At 43.1% G+C, this 8,787-nt stretch overlaps 1 pseudogene; it reads left to right on the top strand.

Annotated features, from left to right (window-relative positions):
- Positions 1-7,247, top strand: LOC147987709 (putative indole-3-pyruvate monooxygenase YUCCA10; annotated as a pseudogene).
- The last annotated feature ends 1,540 nt before the right edge of the window (positions 7,248-8,787 follow it).

Below are 8,787 nucleotides of genomic sequence, written 5' to 3'. Positions count from 1 at the left end.
ATGGAGGGTGTTACAGTGTTGATTGTTGGTGCTGGGCCAGCAGGCCTCGCAATGACAGCATGCCTTAGCCAATTCTCAATTCCTTATGCCATCGTCGAGCGCGAGAGCTATAGCGCGTCACTCTGGCGCAACCACGCGTATGATCGCCTCAAGCTGCATCTCGCAAAGGAGTTCTGTGAGTTGCCACACGTGTCATACATTACTAGGAAAAGGGCTATAGATGGAATTGACACTAATGGCGCACCAGACATGTGGTGCGCCATTACTATATACTAATGGCGCACCATGTGTTGGTGCGCCATTAGTGTCCAAATACTAATGGCGCACCACATCCACGGTGCGCCATTAGTAAAAAATTTTTAAATTTTTTTCCAAAACTACCAATGGCGCACCGTGGGAGTGGTGCGCCATTACTAGTTTACTAGTTGAACTAGTAATGGCGCACCATGCCACGGTGCGCCATTAGTAACTTGGCCACCACTTCCACCGAATGCACCCCCCCCCCCCCCCCCCCCCGTGGACCGCCTTTCAGTTTTTTTTTAAAAAGTAAAAAAAATGATGGAAATGTCAAAAAAATAAAAGAAAATAAGTTTCCCATGTGATATGTGGTCTAGTTGTTGTGAAAATTTACAAATATGAATTTCGACTTTATTTTCTATAAAATGTTCCTGGCAGATTGTTAACATGTTTAGCGATTTTGCCGAGCTTGTTGATGTTGATCCGTGCATGCTATGTTGTTGTTCTTGCCATGTCTAGCTTCTATGCCATGTCTATTTGCTGGGTTTATGCTTAGTTTGTCATGCAATGCCTCGTAGTGAGTGCATCGAGCTCATAAACATGCCTACTCGTTAACTGTTTTGCCATGCTCCAGTTTTTCACTAAGTCTGAATCTGTTTATGTTTTTGCTATGTTCACATGGTTGCCATTGTATTTTCTGATCCCTTTTGGCTTATGGTCACTAAGGGACTTTTGCTACATGCTTTGAGTAGCTTCATGTCATGCCTTGCTTTGCCATGATATGTTCCTGTAGCATGTTGTTATCATGCTCTAAACATTGCTTCCTGATGATAATCCCTGACATGCTGTTAATTTCACTAAGTGTGAAACCTGTTATCTTTTGCACTTTTGCCATGCTAGTTTGAGCTTGCTATTGAGTGAATTAGCCGTAGCTTAGTGTTCATCTTTTGTCACGCATCTTGAGTGGATCCCTGCCATGTATTTTGTTGCCATGTTTGAGTGCTGTAGCATATTTCTCTTGATGCATTTAGATGACTTCTTGCTGATTATCGCAGACCGGTGCCATATTTGTTTTGCTTGTCATTTCCAAACCGTGCATCCGATTCCGGTGATCTTTATATCGATTTCGACCAAAATCAACTCACCTTTCTAGTGGCACTCTTGGTTTTCCAAGTTGAGGCCAGGTTCAAACATTCCTTTCCAAATCATGCATATGCACCGCATCCCGCATATCATGTCAAGGAGGCCAGGTTCATGTGTTGGTTGTTTACTATGTTGTTTGCTCCTTTCCGGTGTTGCTTCTTCGGGTTGGTTCCGATAACGTCGTGTTGTGAGGAACCGTTCGACTACATCATTTGTCTTCGTCATGGACTCGTTCTTCTTCCTTGCGGGAATTCAGGCAAGATGACCGTACCCTCGAAATCACATCTATCTTTGCTTGCTAGATGCTCGCTCTTTTGCTATGCCTATGCTGCGATACCTACCACTTGCTTATCATGCCTCCCATATTGTTAAGCCAAGACTCTAACCCACGTCGTTCTAGCAAACCGTTGTTTGGCTATGTTACCACTTTGCTCAGTCCCTCTTATAGCGTTGTTAGTTGCAGGTGAAGATTGGAGCTTGTTCCATGTTTGGAACATGGTTATTTTGTTGGGATATCACAATATCTCTTATTTAATTAATGCATCTATATACTTGGTAAAGGGTGGAAGGCTCGGCCTTATGCCTGGTGTTTTGTTCCACTCTTGCCGCCCTAGTTTCCGTCATATCAGTGTTATGTTCCCGGATTTTGCGTTCCTTACACGGTTGGGTTATAATGGGAACCCCTTCACAGTTCACCTTGAATAAAACTCCTCCAGCGAGGCCCAACATTGGTTTTACCATTTGCCACCTAGCCTTTTTCCCTTAGGTTAGGCTAGCCCAAGGGTCATCTTTATTTTAACCCCCCCGGGCCAGTGCTTCTCTAAGTGTTGGTCCAAACTGAGTGATGTCCGGAGCTACCAGGGGCAACTCTGGGCTGGCCCACCCGACGTCTGGCTCATCCGGTGTGCCCTAAGAACGAGATATGTGCAGCTCCTATCGGTATTTGTCGGCACATCTGGGTGGCTTTGCTGGTCTTGTTTTACCATTGTCGAAATGTCTTGTAACCGGGATTCCGAGTCTGATCGGGTTGTCTTGGGAGAAGGAATATCCTTCGTTGACCGTGAGAGCTTGTGATGGGCTAAGTTGGGACACCCCTGCAGGGTTTTGAACTTTCGAAAGCCGTGCCCACGGTTATGGGCAGATGGGAATTTGTTAATGCCCGGTTGTAGAAAACCTGAAGTTTGTCTTAATTAAGATGCACCAACCGCGTGTGTAACCGTGATGGTCTCTTCTCGGCGGAGTCCGGGAAGTGAACACGGTGTTGGAGTAATTTTTGACATAGGTTTGTTCTAGGATCACTTGTTGATCATAGTTGTTCGACTATGCTTTTGCCTTCTCTTCTCGCTCTCTGTTGCGAATATGTTAGCCACCATATATGCTAGTCGCTTGCTGCAGCTCCACCTCATACCTTTTACCTTACCCATAAGCTTAAATAGTCTTGATCGCGAGGGTGTGAGATTGCTGAGTCCCCGTGACTCACAGATACTTCCAAAACCAGTTTGCAGGTGCCGATGATACCGTGCAGGTGACGCAACCGAGCTCAAGGAGGAGCTCGTTGAAGATCTTGTCCTTTGTGTTGTTTCGTTCTAGTTGATCAGTAGTGGAGCCCAATTGGGGTCGATCGGGGAGCTGTGTAGCATTTGGGGTAGTCTTCTTCTATTTTGGTTCCGTAGTCGGGCCTTGATTGTATCTGGATGATGTAATGCTTTATTCACGTAATTGTGTGAAGTGGCGATTGTAAGCCAACTATGTATCTCTTTCCCTTATGTATTACATGGGTTGTGTGAAGATTACCTCACTTGCGACATTGCTTTCAATGCGGTTATGCCTCTAAGTCGTGCTTCGACACGTGGGAGATATAGCCGCATCGAGGGTGTTACAAAGGTCCCAGCCCCCAAGCTGGTCCCGAGGTGGCGGAGCGAAGAGCTTGGCACTTTGAAGTGGAGACATAGCACGACCAATGCAGGCCCGCAGTGTGACGCTAAAGTCCCCGGCGTGGGTTAATGAAGTGATGACGAAGCCCTCGGTCCAGCCGAGGTGACGTGGTACGTCGATACGCAGAGGTGATAGCACTGCCCGATCCGGATCCTTTATCTATGCACAGAAAATAGTGCAAGCCGGAGATAATAGGAATAATAATAAAATTAAAAAATGTTGCATAATTAATAATTTGTGCAAAGTAATAAAAGACATATGGCCTGTGTGCCGAACACTCAATGAGGTAGAGCTCTCTCAATGATGCCGAAGTCCCCGAGGCAACCGAACACGTCGGTATGGCAACACGACCAACAAGATGATCACGCGAGCCGATTTACATCGATTGGGACGACGGCGTCGGCTTGCCGAAGAGATCACGTGACGTAGTCGAGGTCCATTACCGAACCACCATGTGACCTTCGTTAATGCGGCCACCATTTGATAGATCCGCGTACAGATGATGGAACAAACCAGAGTAATAGTTCCTTGGAAAAAATAAACCCAAACAACCAAAATTACTAGGATAAATAACACCTAGTTTATTTGTTGCAGCAATCCGAAGAAAGGTGACTCCCAAAATTGGGACTCGATCCGCACACCCATTGGCTGATGGGCGATAAAGCGACGGCATGGCGATGCTGGCAAAGGTTGGCTTGCCGAGACAAAGCCCTCGGTTCAGCTAACGTGACGAAGCTGGTCGGCTGGTGACGCCAAAGTCACCGGAGTATGTTGATGAAGAAGTAGCCAAGTCCCCGGTCCAGCCGAGGTGACGGAGCAGGTCGGTGAGGATATGTTGCAGCTGCCATGTCAGCCGAGGTGTTGAAGCAGGTTGGCGTGATGGACATCGGCTTGAAGAAGCAACAGTGTTGCCATGCTGACGCAAGTCGTGACTTGTGACGCGGTCAATGCCGCCCTGATGAAGTGACCGTGCGGCGATGCCGGTGTGCCCGCTCCGTGTAATCCGTGGGGCAGCGATGTTGGTGATGATTTACCCTTTGCGATGCCAAACTCTTGTTCGGCTTGCCGAGATGATGATTGAAGAAGTTGAGCTCGGCTCAACAAAGCGGCGACGTGTCTAGCGCAGGTCGGCAGCCGTGGAGCAACATTGCCGGACTGGTTTGACACCAGTGTGATGGTGAAGATTACCTTGGAGGAGGCTTAAAATTTTATGGCTACGTGTTTAAAAACAACGCACAATACCCTAGAAAAAATTCCTTCAAAAGGGTTGTCCAATATTCCGTTCATGAAATCATGAACTCGGGCCGGATTCGTATTCGCGCAAAAAACAGATCCGAAAATTGGTTCACTCATCGGAAGGTTCCCGGAGTTTGAGCCATCGGATCGAGCTGAAATTTGGAGGGGTGGTAGATATGGGAATTCCGCAGCAGATGAATGGCCGGATCTTCCAAAGGACCTCCAAGCTGGGCTCTGGAGACCACGCCCTAAACTTGTCAAGATTCCAGTCCAGATTTGACAGGGCTCCGGTATATCGTAGATTGCCAGAGATTCCACCATCAGAACTCGACGAAATTTGGCATGGTTGTTGTACACTTAATTCCGCACAATTCCACTGAAGGAATCGTAAAAGCAATGCTCGAGGAGGTGGTGGCAGCGGATACAAGTTTGTTGTTCGGAAAAAACAGCACGGTCGCCCGAGGGCAATGTTGACGTTGAGGCCCTGAGCTCCATGGATGATTCTTTCATGATCATGATAGAGATCAGAGTTGATGTTGACGAAGGCCCTCTTCCGAACATGATGATCGGAGGTAGGGCACAGTCCTTGGTTAAGACAAGGTGGCTAGTCGAGCCGGCGACAAAAGATGCCGACATCAACCATAGAGCTCGGCTCCGATGCGTAGATCGTGCCGGAGACGATCTGAATTCCCATCGCCCCGCGGCAACCACCAGCAGGCTCTCAATGAAAGCACAAATGTCGGTTCAATATCCGGCGTATCTCGTAGTAGGGGTCCTAATCTAGGCGTCTGGGAGAGATTGTAACATGGACACGGGGTTTTACCCAGCTTCGGGCTCTCTTGATGAGATAATACCGTACATGCTGCTTTTGATTGAATTCATATGGGTGTAGTACAGAGTATATGTATCTACCACGAGATTGTAGTAATGAATATGAGATTGTCTACTGACTAGCCTAGCCTCGGTTTATATATGCACCGCAGGCCTAGGGTTTAGAGGAGTCCTTGTCTTGGGCGCCAAGTCTTGTAGAATCCTCCTTGTATGCGGCATGGGCTGTCCGAACTGGCCCAATAATGAACCGCCATGGGGGTCCTCGCTCCGATCCAGCTGGTCAGGAGACGACGTGGTGAGTACCCCCTAGTCCAGGACACCGTCAAGCATGCCTTTGTCAATTCTCCATTACTTATGCCATCGTCAAGCGTGAGAGCTGTAGCATGTCACTCTAGCGCAACCGTGCATATGATCGCCTCAAGCTGCATCTTGCAATGGAGTTTTGTGAATTGCCACACATGTCATACCCTGTAGATGCACCAACATACATAACAAAAAACTTGTTTGTGAAGTACTTGGATAATTATGTTGAGCATTTCAACATTCAACCGAAGTATCTCACCAGCGTGGAGTCATCTACATATGACAGTGATGAAAAATGTTGGTCCATTCTGGCAAAGGACATGTCAAAGTGCACCACAGTCAAGTTCACAACAACGTTTCTTGTTGTGGCAAGTGGTGAGAATAGCGCAGAGAATATTCCAATGATCCCTGGACAAGAAAACTTTCCAGGTGATGTCATCCACTCCTCAAGCTACAGCTCAGGCAAGAGCTACTCTGGCAGGAATGTGTTGGTCGTTGGATCCGGCAACTCCGGGATGGAAATTGCTTATGACCTTGCGAGCCATGGTGCCAACACATCAATTGTTATACGAAGCCCGGTATGTACATGCACTATATATGTTCATTGGGTGCATGAACGCAAATTCTTAGTATAGTTACTAATAGAAGAGATGCAATTTTAAGTGTTATTACTAATAGGAAGTATCTCACATAGAAAAAGAGATGGTCTGTTTTATATCGCACACAAACAACTAAAAGACTAGAGGAACCACATGAAAAAAAATTTAATTCTTAAAAGAAGAAATTCTCTGCAATTTTATTTATCATGCATATATGAAAAGAGGTGTGACATGTTTTGTGGTTGTAGATTCATGTAATGACAAAGGAATTAATTCATTTGGGGATGACACTTGCTCACCATCTTCCATCGAATCTAGGTGATGAACTCCTTGTGATGGCAATGTATTTAATATTTGGAGACCTGTCACGACATGGCATCACAAGGCCAAAAATGGGTCCAATGACCCTCAAAGCAGAAACAGGCCGATCTGCAGTGATTGATGTTGGGACTATTGGATTGATCAAAAAAGGCATCATCAAAGTAAGTATATCCTTGACATGACATAACTTTATAACATATGTTGATTTGATATGCCAAGTTATCAATGTATTTTTATCTCATATAGGTTCAAGGGAGCATTAGTAAGATGAAGGGCAACATAGTTAAATTTCAATGCAGTAAAAGAATCTCATTTGATGTGATTGTGTTTGCAACTGGATACAAAAGCATGACAAATATATGGCTCAAGTTAATATAGCTCGTCTTTGAACATGTCTGAGTTTGTTTTCTTGGTGTAGCCATTATTAAATCTGCTAACAAGCTCTATGTTTTTTTAATCCAGGATGGTGAGAGCATGTTAAATGGCAACAAACTGCCCATCCAAAAATATCTGAATCATTGGAAAGGTAAAAATGGGCTCTATTGTGCTGGGTTAGTGAGGAGAGGATTAGCCGGTATTGCAGCAGATGCCAAGAATATCGCTAATGACATCAAATCTATGATAGACTCTATGTCAAGTTAAATCATCTTTGACATGTAGTTTACCATGGCAAGCATGCTAGAAGGCTGATTCTTTGAGAGATATATCCTGTTATCGGGGGGGGGGGGGGGTAGGTTGAACCCCCCCTCGTGTTGAAGTTATCGGGACACGGGGTATATCGACAACGACATATCCGATAAAAAATAAGAAGACGAAGAAAAAATAAAAAGAGGAGAAGAAGATATTAATAGAGGAGAAGATTGAAGAAAAAAAGAAGAAAAAAAAGAGGAGAAGAAGAGAAAATAGAATATTCTATTTATATTCTATTTTCTCTTCTTCTCCTCTATTCATTTCTTCTTCTCCTCTTCTTTTTCTTTTTTTTCTTCTTCTTATTTATTTCTCCTCTTCTTCCTCTCCTCTTCTTCTCCTTTCTTCCTCTTCTTATTTTCCTTTTTCCTCTCATTCTTTTTCTTCTTCTTCCTTTCCTAGCTAGATATATAAAACTTTTCTAAAAATGTAACTTTTGCATACATACATGGGAAAATAATATTATCAGGGAGGGGGTAGGTCGAACCCCCTCTCGTGTTGAAGTTATCGGAACACGAGGTATATCGACAACGACATATCCGATAAAAAATAAGAAGACGAAGAAGAAATAAAAAGAGGAGAAGAAGAAAGGAATAGAGGAGAAGATTGAAGAAAAAAAAGAAAAAAAGAGGAGAAGAAGAAAGGAATAGAGAAGAAGAAGAAGAAAAAAATAGAATATTCTATTTTTTCTTCTTCTCCTCTTTTTCTTCTTCTTTTTTCCTTTTCTTATTTATTTGTCCTCTTCTTCCTCTCCTCTTCTTCTCCTTTGTTCCTCTTCTTATTTCCTTTTTCCTCTCATTCTTTTTCTTCTTCTTCCTTCTTAAAAATACATGAAGTAGTATTGCTTGCTTTTTTTAAAATAATGTTCAAAAATAAAAGTAGTATTGCTTCCTTTTTTCTCTCATTATTTTAAAATAAGGTTTTGCCTAATTCATTGTTCATATGAATTATACAAACATTTGCATATTTACACTAAATAATATCACCAAAAAATTATATGAACAGAAAAAAAATCCTAATTTTTCTAAAAATCTATCTTTTGCATATATACATGAACATATATATATATATATATATATATATATATATATATATATATATATATATAGTGTTACTATTCATCACCCAGGGTGCAGAATAAGTTATTCTTCACCCGAGGTAATCTTACGATCGCTTCCTAAATAAATTACGTTTAGAATATAAATAGTAACATGCATATTGATTCAATATGTAAAATTTGGTATAAAAAAGCAAAAATATAGGTTATAAGACCAGAAAAATCACATTTTATGTATGTTTTACACTATGTTTTTACATTCATAATTTTACGTAACATAAAATATTTTTTACGGCGAGTACATATTTTCTTACGTTCTCTTTTTATGTACGAAATAAGACAAATTTTACGAAACGTAAAAATACGGTGCCTTGATGTCAAAATAGAGAGGGGGTGAAGAAGAACTATTCCTCACCCAGGATGATGAATAGCGCGACC

Source organism: Triticum urartu, chromosome 2A (assembly GCF_056163025.1).
Source record: "Triticum urartu cultivar PI428250 chromosome 2A, HENAU_Tu73, whole genome shotgun sequence".
NCBI lineage: Eukaryota > Viridiplantae > Streptophyta > Magnoliopsida > Poales > Poaceae > Triticum > Triticum urartu.
Note: the sequence above shows the minus strand (reverse complement) of the source record. Positions and strands in the feature narration are given on the sequence as shown.